Source organism: Corvus cornix, chromosome 2, assembly GCF_000738735.6.
Source record: "Corvus cornix cornix isolate S_Up_H32 chromosome 2, ASM73873v5, whole genome shotgun sequence".
NCBI classification, from domain to species: Eukaryota; Metazoa; Chordata; class Aves; order Passeriformes; family Corvidae; genus Corvus; species Corvus cornix.
Window position 1 is genome coordinate 13024008 of NC_046333.1, and position 12811 is coordinate 13036818.

General features: G+C 38.2%; 1 protein-coding gene across 3 annotated transcripts in view; it reads right to left on the reverse strand.

Annotated features, from left to right (window-relative positions):
- The window catches only part of CCNY (cyclin Y), a 123322-nt gene that overhangs the window by 65174 nt on the left and 45337 nt on the right, over positions 1-12811 (reverse strand). The gene's annotated exons all lie outside the window — the stretch shown is intronic.

The window sequence follows — 12811 nt, forward strand, 5'->3', positions numbered from 1 at the left end:
GTTATGTTCCTGTTTTATTATTCTGGCACTGGCTCACAAAGGAGACAGGAGAGAAGGCCAGGCAGAACTTCAGTATAACCAACACCAGTCACATTAAAATCCTGCTACATTGCAATCTGATAAATCAGCAAAATAAACATCTTAAATTAAACTAAATAGGTCCTTTGTTGTTGAGAGCTACCAAAACATCTGAATTACCTAAACCCAAAGCTGGGAATTTACTAGACAAGCATGTACTTTTTAAGCAAGGAGCAAAGCCGTCACTGCCTTGCAGTTTAACATTAACTAACTTGTCTCCACTGCATCAGATTGCTTGTCCCAGCATCAGATTTATGGCAGCATATGGACTTTCACCCTCAGAGAGTACCTTTGCGCTCCTCACCCTCAGAAACATTTGTCCTGGTAACTGATGTTCTAGAAAGCAGTAGAAAAGGGATGTACTGTCTTGCACACCAGCTGCAGGAATCAAAATACACTAGTCAGAAGTGAAACAAGTCCAGACCAAATAGTAAGGGCTCAATTATTGATACAGGTCATGTTACCACCCCAGTTAACTCTGAGGTCAGTGCACTGCTTTGTAGCAGTTTTTCTGGTTGGAACAATGCTCATATACCATCACTTACTAAACACATGCTGATCCACTGCAAACTGCCTAAGAATCTGGACAAGCCCAAGAGGAATTCATCATGAACCTTCTTTTTCCTACTGGTATAGATCTACCCTGAAGCCATAGATTAAACCTTTGTAAAACAATGACTAGATTTTCTAGTTCTGCAGAAAAAATTACTTTTGGGTAGAGAGGAACAGAGGCTCTAGGTTTTGTGTTTTGTATTTTGAGTTGTTTTATCTTTTCTTCTTGAAAAGGGATTAAATGCAGAGGATTTTGTAGGCCCTTCTTACCTATGAAAGAAACACAAGAAGGATTTCAGTTTTCATCTGGGCTATTATCATGCGAAAGCCTACCCAGCAACAGGCAGGGGAGGTGCCAAACCACAGGCTAACTCGAGTTAGTATCTAAAAGCTCTTGCTTTTAAATATCACTTTTACTGGTATTTATTACCATGTTACTCAATATACAGCTCATAATGTATCTAAACGAAGTGAGGTTTCGATAAAGCTTTGGCTGTATGCAGGGACTGAATCCAGACTTCACCAGGTGCCTACACCAGGCTGCCTGACACCCCTAAAGCACAGCACTGCTCAGTGAGACACAGATAAACTTTTAACGCTTCAGTAAATGCAGATCAAAACTGCTACTGTTTTTTAAACATCCCAAAACCTTGGTGAAATAATTTTTGTCAATGTTTTTCAAAATGCTGCAAGTTTGTGTTTCTAAAAATTAGATGCAGAAAAACATTCAATGTAGGGTTCCCATTCTGACACACAATTTTTAAAACAGACTTCCCACACTTTGTAAATCATGACTATTGCCAGCTAGAGGCAAATTAGAAATAGAACATAACAAAACAATTAAACAAAAAATCCTCTAACTGTGATGTTTAAATGTTCCCTCACTGCCTTACAGTGCTGTATTCTGATTTGAATAACACAACTGGGCTCTGAGAACCTACAAAAGAAAACCCTCTTGTCTAGAAGGCAACAGAGTTGTCTCTCTCTGCCTGCCCCTCATTCATACCTGGGTTGTGAAGAAAAATGGCTTCAGTGACTGGCTCTACCTACTGTCTGTGACCAGTCTAGGTCCAATTTGTACTTCATCCTCGCCATCCCCCTCAAAAAATTCCCTGCTACTTCTGCAGTAATAATACTGCAAAATTTGGCACCTCACAGCCTCCTTATATAAAAGGAGAAATAATTTCAATTTGCTGTTTCTACTTTGTCCTAGCAACATGAAACACACACACAATTTGATTATATAATCTCCAGATATGTGGGAGGGATTTGGAGGCTTGCCTGAAAACCTGCCATTTCTTATGCATTCAAAGGCTCGACAGCATGTTTCTCCTAAGTACACATCCATGTAGCTGAAATCACAATTGAGTTCCTCCACTCTATATCATCGAAAAAGCTACCAAAAACCCAAAAGCCACAAAGGCAAGAGGATAAAATAAAAAAAAAATTACAACACGCATGACATCTATACAATAGCCTGAGCTTGGTCCTGCCATAAATAAGAACAAGTCCAAAAAAGTTAATGGATTTACACCAATTTATACTATCCAATAACTTCAGTGATTTCAGTCCAAATACCAGCAGAGCAGTCACCGTAAAATACAGTCACCAGAATTGACACTGACGTCACTGTTGCTGCCAGCTTTTTCTGAAATCCGTGGACTGGCTGAACCTTAGCCTTTTTTTCAATAAACACTCAAGCACGTAACACACCAGTAGTTCCAGTGACAGAAGTGTTAGACACTTCCTGTTCCCTTTATCTATCACTCTTCCATGTGCCTTGTTCTTAAGGCAAATGGCAATCTTTCAGTTTTCAATGAAGTCAGTCTGTTTTCATTGATAGACTACGATTTTTAAAAATACCACAGAAAAAGTTTTAACATTCACTTTTGCAGTCGTAAGAAAAGTTCCAATTATTCTGTCTGAAGATTCACAGAACTGAAGAAAAGCACAGAAAAGAGACAAGGTTCAACTCGATATATTTTTACAGCACAAGTACTAGCAAGCTGAATCCAGCTGAAATGTATCAGCCTTTGAAAAATCATTAGCATCATCTTTGTTTTCTCTTTTTCAAACTTTAAAACCTGATGCTGTCTCCAATCTGACTTCAAAAGCAAAAATTTATTTGTCCTCAATATGATTATATCTGCATACTGAAAAACACTTTCTGGATGTTTTAATTTTGACCTTTTTTACCTTACATTTCCTCTTTAAGATATGCAGGTGAAACTTCCACAACTGGACACCAATTTGCTCCCATATAAATAAGTGGAAAATAGCTGATATTCCTGAAATCTTTTTGAGATCTTAGTCACTTTTCACCAACAATGACAAGAGATGCCGCAAGTTATTCTGATCAACTGAATATGGTCATATACTCTGAAAGGTCACAGTACTTCAGTTCTTCAAAATACCAGGATGAGTGAAGAGACAGAACCAATTTTTGAGACACCCATCTCAAAAGTCTGCCATGTGCCTCAAGCTTTGGGCATATACACCGTGTTCCAGGCCTGCAGCTACCGGTATTTCCAGTACTGTCTTTTCTTCAGCACAATAACGGGAAGGTTGTCACTGCAGTTGAGACAAAAGGCTGGGAGTCCTGAAACTCAGGGCAAGCATTCAACTCTGTCGTAGATTCTTAATGGATTGACCACGGACGCTTTCAAATCTTTCAGAAAAACAGCTGTTTCTTGCTCTAAGAATGCCATTTGTCTTCTGAAAGCTTGTGTAGCAGTCTGCAAGAGACTTTCTGCACTAAAGCAACACAAATCAATAGCCATGCGTAACTATTCAGAGGAAGAGTTTATGTAGGGCTTATGACAACTTCCAGATTTTCAGAAGTTGCTACTAAGAAAGCTGCCATATCCTGGCATGCCCTGCTCTGTCCTTTCTAGAGCAGGCTTTAGTACGTAGCCACCAAACTCAGAGGACTGACTATAGCATCCATACTTAAACCAAATATTTGAAGAACTAATGAGAATGGCTGAAAAACATTTTAGCCAAGAAAATGAGTCTGGAGACCAGATGATACCAAATGAGCCAAGAGGACAGAGCTGGCACAGGCAGGCTTTGGACAAGTTTGAGACGGGGAAGGGGTAAATATGGGTGCACTTAAAAAAGAATTGTGGATCTTCCTCCTGAGCCAAAGCAGAGTTCCAGAAGTGGAAATAGACCAGAGGATATAGACTTTTGCCTTATCTGTGTGTAATTTATACTAGTAAGTAAATAGCAATGATGTCTTAAAATAGTTCAAAAGTTTAGGGTGACACATAACACACTCCTATACGTGCATCAGGGGTCTCAGGAAACCAATACAGATGGAGATCGGAGACACTGTCGCATTTAGGTTCCAGATACCCTGGAAGTTAGCACAGATCTGAGAGCTAAAGGCAGCTGGGATGTTACCCTGCCTATTTTCTGACAGGGTAACAACAGGCCTAAAACCAGGAAATCTTTTAGATGTGCCAAGAAAGAAACAATACAAAGGCTTCCTGAGATATAGAAAGCATAGCAGATGTCCCAGCACTGCCAAAATCCTGAGACCGAGGAGTGTTCAAGTAGATTAGTGTCAGTTCCATCAATCTGACCAGTCAGATCAACTCTGGTAAAGACAGTACACTACAAATCAAAATGCCTGCATTTCTGCCAGTGGGTGAATCCATCATTCATGAGTAAGTTTCCACTTTCTGACACTGCAAAGAGCAAGCATGCGAAGAGCTACTCTTGAGGCTTAGGTAACAGGTACACAGGCAAGCCATGTTGGCCTACTCCCATTTTTTTAAACCTGTGAGACCACAGAACAGCAGAAAACTGTTACATATTTCCCAGAAAATTGGACAGAACTACACATTTCTCTTCTGGTAAGCCATAAGCTTCCTTTTTTCACTTTTTGTTCCAAGTTGGTCACATTAGTGCCAGAAGAATTGTATTTTTAGAGAGGACATTGTTTCCAAACCACAAACTTGTTCACTTCTGACTCCAAGGTGATCAAAACAAACATTTTAGCAAAGAGAAGTTGGTCGCCAGATAGCTTTAAGAAATTTCTACTGAAATGCTTTTTTCACAAGGCAATTTTTCTTATTGTTTTTAACTGTCATAGGAAAATCTTTCTCTCTGCCCTCTCTCCCACTTCTCATCTCTAGAAAGATTTCATATCCATTCTGTAATAAATTAGTATGTCTGCAACTGTCATAAAGTAACACACACACAATCAACCACAAAATTGTTCCCTTCAATCCACCACAGAACGCAATAAGCAATAAAAATTAAAATAAAACTACTAGAACAGAACAGAAGCTTTCAAAATATGTTTACTTGCCTCCCTTTCTTTTACCAACATCACTTTTTTCTTACTGGATTTCTCAAAGAAAAAGGAAAATTAACACCACCAAGAGCATTTTTAAAGCCACCTTCATATTGCCTGAAATGAAAAAAAGCACATGAATCCAAGTTTCTGCTAGCTATGTATAACCTCTGCATTATCACAGATTTCACCATTTACAGACAGATGGTTGACTCCTTGTTAATTTTCCTTAAGGCATATGCTTTTCCGTTGAACAAAACTCTCAACAGAAGTTTTAAAAACTTACAAATGAACACATGAGCAAATGAAGTGCAGAGGCCATAAGGCAGTTAATACTGTCAATTTATGTATATGACATTTCGCAATAATCCAGGCTGCACTAGTCCTTAGTGTACTCACAGAATCTAACCCTTATTTCTCATTGGCTCACTTCATTTCTAACTTTCTCATTTCCACACTGGCAACTTCCAAGCTTCATTTATCTTCTATTCATGAAGGGAAGAGTAATAAAAGCCTATGAAATGATAGTCCAGCGCACAGAGAATGGAATTCCACCAGTCAGTTATCGCAAGCCTTTATTATTTGTGGGCAGATGAAGGTTCATACAGTTTATTGGTAAAGGTCCTTGATTAAACCTAAATTAAAAGAGGAGCCTATCACACCATTATTATTTGATTTCTACTCGACCAAAAGCAGAGGTTGAAAAAAAATATTGCTATGGAATACCTTTTTTCTAGTTCACTACAACATCTGCAAATATTTACATTCTTAACATTACAGGTGCAGCCTGGTGTCCACCCAGCTTCTATCTTCCATCTGAGGGTCTGCTCTGCTCTCTTGAGATTATTAGTCTCTTAATTAAGACATTTGTATGCACACATTATTTTAGGAACTAAAAATAGTATTACATTTTTGGAAAAATTAACTCTTCTGCTCTCAGAAGTGTAGAATTGTCGCTGTTGGGGCAGCCACAACACACACAGACAGTGCCTCTTTCAAGGGCCAAAAAGCTGTTCATTAAACAAAGCAGCTTCTTTTATACACCTTTTGTATGCTATCATTCATGCTACAGATTCATTGGCTGCTAAACTACTACAGCAGACTCACTGGCTGTTACTAACTACAACATACTACCATTGGCTACCTGTAGCATAAGCATTCAAGCATTCAGAAAAATAACAGGTGCAGATATGTTGCTGTTTTATCCTTCTACTGTTTAACTTTCTTGCTTCTGTTGATACTATATTCTCATGGATAAATACAAATTGTTTTTCTTCTCATGGACTTTTCTCACAGTCCTCCTCTAGCCAAAGTAACAGGCCCGAGCCATAATTTTACCAAGGTAACAAGGCCTTCATTTTATAAGGTTTTACTTAAATGCCACATAGAATTGAACTTCGCAACATGCTTTGGATAAATTACCCTTCAAACTGGTTTTCATTACTTCCTTGGTTTTCAGTAAAGCAAACAAAAAATTTAAATAGGATGATCTTATCCAGGTGAGCAAAAGTAACCCATTCTACAACAGATATGACAATTTCCTCATCTCCAAGTACAACTAAGTCTGTCTAACTAGTAGCAGCTGATGAGCATCCATCACTTATTTGACCATTCTCCCCTCTTATGCATTGCATCCACACGTACTCTAGTACATCCTTTCACAGTGACTTCCAATGCTGCCAGTCTTTGAATGTTCTTCTGATCACATCTTACTGGCTAATGAAACATTTGTATTATGTCTCTCTAAATACTCTCTAGACCACAACAGGCTACAAAATCTTAGCCAGAAGTTTCCACTCTTTGAAAAGTGGAACATGTGCACTTTAGAAGTCCCCAGGCCTCAGCTTCAGGTATCACTGTATAGGGGAAAACCTTGAGAAAACTAAACCAATTAACAAGCTGGCATAAAATACATTTTCAAGATGACCAGAGGGTACCAAACAATAGTAGATGACTCTATTTGGAACAAATTCAGTGTACTTTACACTAGCAGCTACATCCCAGCAAATAGAGCCTGACATACATCACATTTAAAGTGAGCTATGTGTTAGCACAGTTTCAAGTATATACTTTTATCAAGTACAACTATCACTACTGACACCTTTGAAAGACAGCACAAAATATCACTATAAGTTAACCTTGCTATATATCAGACAGCTTATCACTCTGAAGCAGTTTGCATACTGTAAGTGGTGACATATATTCACAGAGAACCTCATCATCATGTAAATAAACAAGGTATCATTTAGCATCTTCTAAAAGAAATACAAAGATTAACCTACATACAGTTTAATTTTTAATTGAATACAGTTGCTTATCTAACCCATAGATCTTTCTTCTCTGAAAACAAAACAAAAAACATTCCTATATAAAACAGATTCAACCTACTCTACAGATGCTGCTGGAATGGACATCTTGCTGCCAAACTGCTCCAAAATCAAGTTTCTATTAATAAAGAGCTGAAAACATAAAGTAAAGCTTGCCATTTAGGATTGCATTTCTTGTATGGCACCTTTGAATTTATCATGCATTACAGCTGGTACTACACAGCTAAATTCCCTGTTATGCATCAAATGAATAGATATTCTACCACCATCCTACCACACTACAACACTGGCTGGAGAAGAGCTGTTTGTTTCAAGCTACAATGATCAATGTCACGGATGACTGTGTCAGCAGACTGGCAAACAGCTCTAGTTTTAAATCACAAAAACATATGCTGTGGCTTTATTATTTCAAAGGGTCATGTCACCAACCATTAGTGAAAGTGAATACGAATATCACACTCTTTAAATTTCCATTTTCGATACCTTGATCTGTTTTCATTTTTTCCCTCGCCAAAATGTTTTAGACACTTTAGGTGCTTGTGAAAGATGTTCCCTCTCTCTGCTTTTTTTTTTTAATGGGACTATCCTTAGACCTTGGAGCTAGCTCAGGATGATTTTTTAATTAAAAATTACGAAGTCCTCCTGTAGGTGTTCTCTTTTTCATCTTGCTTGAATTCCCACATGTCTAGCTTTCCCCAAAGACAGCTCAAGAGGAAAATTGTGACAGGTGCCTGCAAAGCACTGAAACAGCAGGAGGAAGAAAATCAACAGTGAGCAGAAACTGACTGAAGCATGTGAAGGAAAAAGGAAAAAAGAGCTAGAATTTAGAGGTAACTTAGCAATTGAGACAGTTAGCCACTCAGGAAAGGAGTAAACTTGAAAGTCCATAATCATTCCCCTCTCACCCTTATTTACCGTCTTCCTTGATCTTTTTTTATACGACATGTTGATAGATAGCTATAACAGAGCTGATTTGGCCTAATTATTTTTAATATTAAAGAAACAAAAGTGTTGAAGATGCTAATAAATGAAGTATGACAAAAGTGAGATGAAAAAATACTACAAAGTAACACTCTAATAGACATAGTACAACAAAACTGCAACATGATTTCACTTCCTTATAGTGGGGTTGTTTGTTTTTAAGAAAAAAAAGAATAAAAATCTTTTGGCCATTGGGAAAAAATTTTACACCACCTAAGAATTTTAGCACTCAGTCATTCTACATGTATACAGATTTGGTTGATTAGCTGGAAGATCAAAAGACTACAAGTACATGAGGGAAAACAGTTACAAACCAGATTTCAGAAAAATAACAAATCAGGCATTCAAAAATATACGGGGTCTTATTTAGCACAATCATACTTTCTGGAGCGTGAAGGTGTATAAATAGAAACCTTTCACCAAGAGGTTTATTATATTTCATCAGGAATCCTGACACTTCAGACAATGAAGGACTTCACATGAACATATTCTTCATGAATAATTAATAAACTGGTTTGGCTCCTTTAAAAGCAGCTTGGTTCTTTTGTTTCTTTTAGCTGCTACCCTCCTACTTTCAACTGTAAGGCAGACAGCAACACTTTTTCCTTCCTGCCAAACCAGGAAAATACTTCTTAAATACATAGGCTGAAACAACTTTCTAGGTTACACAGAGATACAATATGTCACTATTCTATCCATAATTTTTAACTTCATAAGAGAGATAAAAGTTTAACAGCTTGACTTATAAAAATTTTGAATTCTTGCAATTTTGAACAACTCACAATTTTAAATTTTTTTTGTTCTCCTTATTGCTAAAATACTTTAAGGCAATGTAAACTATTCATTAATATTAAGAATCATTTTAATATCTTGAGATGCTTAGCATGAAGTAGGACAAACTGTATTTTTTGGTGTTCCATAGCAAAATAAATAAATGCTACTGGTAGAGCACACCAGACTCAACCAAACCATCTGCATTTCTCCCAAAAGGTGTAATACAATATGAAGTTCTGTTCTGAAATGAGAGATACCGTTGACAGGTTAAAGGAAATTATTCGATTTTTTCTACATTCTTATAGAGAGACAACCTGTATCCCTTTTGCCTTTAGAAGCAGAAATACCTATAGTATTATCTGAGAGTTCTCCAGATATATTCTGTGATCTAAGTATGCTAAATCAATTTCAATTTCCCTGGTTTAAAAAAAAAAAAGTAAGCTTGTTTGTCATCTTATACAGCCCATAAGGGTAATTTCACAATCACATTTAATATTTGCTTCTGTAACAAAATTTCTAACACCATTTATCCTCCTAATGCATGACGTCGTCACCACATGGACATATTTTCTACTTAAACTAAATGATGTAGCACACAACTCAGGCAGATGGAATACCTTGAATGCTAGTAACACTTACAGTTAGGAATGTTATGCTGGAAATGTCAGCACCTCACTACAGGACATTAATCCAGGAGAGTGCTCCCCTTGACTTGTCAGGTATTCTACCATGGAGACCACTTATTTATTTTGCTCTGAACCCTAAAGTACCAAGTGGATACGGCAAAAGAAGAGTTCCCAAGCTAGCAGGCTGATGGTATGGTGAAGTACAGCAAACTTTGCTCACAAGTGTGGCCGTCAGGGGGCCAGTGATACAGTAATGAAGTCACAGGACAACCCCAAGAATCAAATTATGTGTCTGAGAACATTGTCCAAACACTTCTTGAACTCTGGCGGGCTCAGTGCTGTGATCACTTCCCCAGGGAACCTGTTCCAGTACCCAACCACCCTCTTCAAAAGGGTGAAGAACCTTTTCCTAATAACAATCTTAAAGCTTCCCTGACACAGCTGTACGCCATTCCCTCAGGTCCTGTCACTGGTCATCAGAGAGGAGATCAGTGCCTGCCTGCCCCTTCTGCATGAACTACCTCTTTGAGGCTGTCCTCATGTGGTTCTTCTGTGCTTGTGTATCAAAACACATGGCACAACAGTCTCCTCCCTCTGAAAGGAGCCAAGAAAATCTAAAGTAATGACATTAGAAATAATTTGCATGTGAAACTGCAAGTGGAAGTTGTTAAGTATGCATCATGGAATCACAGAATCAAATAGGGTGGGAAAGACCTCTGCAACCGAGTCCAACCTTTGCCTGAACACCACCATATCATCCAGACAACAGCACTGAGTGTCACATCCAGTCTTTCCTTAAACACCTCCACGGACATTGACTCCACCACCTCTCCGGACAAGTCCATTCCAATATCAAATCACCCTTTCTGCAAATAAATTCCTCCTGATTTCCAACCTAAACCTTCCCCAGTGCAGCTTAGACTACGTCCTCTCATCTTGTCCCTGGTTTCCTGGGAGAAGAGGCTGACCCCTACCTGGCTACAACCTCCTTTCAGAGAGTTACAGAGAGTGATAAGATCACCCATGAGCCTTCTCTTCTCTAGGCTAAACACCCCCAGCTCCCTCAGACGCTCCTCATATCACTCACACTCCAGACCCTTCACCAGCTCTGTTGCCTTTCTCTGGACTTGCTCCAGTATGTCAATGTTCTTCCTGAACTGAGGGGACCAGAACTGGACAGAAGACTCAAAGTGCAGCCAGTTTCTATTATCCTGAAATATCCTGAAACATTACCCTAATTATTACAATCTAAATTATCCCCCTAAATATCCTGAGATATGCTGGTATCTTCTATTTGTCAGAATAAGAAAACTCTCACCACTTGTTCAACATACAGTCTCACAACTGAAATAAATACACAAGGTAATGTTAATGTATGAGTATTTTATTGCACTGTATTTTAAAAAAAATTGTATTTGGCAGGGCTAATAGTCTCCCCAGCACTCTCAGTTGATAAACTTATGTTTCCAATATGCAGACTTTGACCTATTGCAACTTTGGAAAACTTTGGAAAAAGTGACCAGAAACCTTTCAGCACAGTTCAGTCAAAGTAGTTTGGTCTGTGTGCAGCCTACAACAGACTTCCTTCATTTAGACATTTACTTACCCCAAGTACACACCTCCCCCTCCCCTGTGGTTACAGACACACTACACACAAAAGAGGCAGCTGTAGGAACAAATCTGCAGCACCAAATGAAGATAGAAGTTACTTGAAGGATCTCTTCCTCTCATCACAGAAAACGAGGTGTGCAGTGGACTGTATAAAGAGAAACCAGTCCCTTGGGATGATAGAAAAAAAGGCTCCTCTGCCTCCAGACAGAGCTTGTTTGATGCCAGGCAAACCCCAGACTTTACAGAGGCAATGCATAGCTGCAAGTTCCTCATGTGCTGCATATCTGGACTTGGCAGCATCAGGTTAACAGTTGGGACTCAGTGATCTCAGAGGTCTATGCCAACCTAAAGGATTCTGCGACTCTATGTCCAACTCTTCCTAAAGTCTCATTAAAAGACTGCCAGAGTAATCAAGAGTAACTCTTAACCAACAACAGCAGCTTTGCTAAGAGCATGAACCCCTACATAATGCACAGAACCTGTAAACTGAGTTCCTGGGCACTTAGAAACAAGACTAAATTAGCAGTCCTTTCCACAATTATTCTGTGTATCAGCTCACCATCTGCAGTACAGGATAAATCTGATAAAACTGGAAGACTGGCAAAAATGCTTGTGTCCACAAGCACTACTGTGTAACTTGCCTTGGAACAAGATCTGATTAGTAGCAGACATGGGCCACTGACAAACAAATGAGAAAGATGCGGAAAAGCATTCCATTAGGTGACCAATGTCACTGAATAAGGCAGGAAAGCGTTCATGGTTCTGGAATGTGCATAACAGGAGGGGAACAGCAACATGAATTAAGCTTGAAAGGCAGCTTTAACTCTTGATATTTCCTATATTTCAAGTGTTCAATTTTCAGCTCTTCATATTTTTCAAATGCATTATTTATAATACAATTCATACAGAGAATGCCCACTGCCCATCTGCTTCAGAACATGTTCAAGAAATGTTATACTGTACTTCCTTTACATAAAAAATTTAACGGAACAGGAACTGTGCTTCACAGCTGACCACTATATAATTTTAAAACCAGGTTCTTTTTTTTGTTTGTTTTCCAGTTTAGCAAACTTCTTCTATTAAAGTAATCATCTGAAGTAAAGGACTCTTAGCCAAAAATGAAAATTAATAAATAAATAAATAAATCCTCACTGCATTATGGAAAAAAAATGGAGCATGTACTATTAACAAATCAAATAACTTTTTAAATAACTACTCTGAATTTGAAATTTTTCATTACAAGTGCAATCCTGAAAAAACTTTTAAAATTTGATTTCTTTCTAGATTATCTATTTGTTACCTCCAGGAGGGAAAAATTAATAAATATATATTTTTATTGTCAGATGCAGTAAGATGTTTAAGAGAATGAGTGGTTCCTGCTTTAAAATTCAGGAGTAGAACACATCACAGCAAAAGCTACTTGGCGGTCAGCTTCCCAAAAATAAAATAATGACACAGTCCTTTGAAACAGCTGTGAATTATTTGTAAATGGGAAAACATACTCTGCTAGTAAGTAACTACACAGACTCTTACTCTGAATAAACACTAATTAAGTCAAG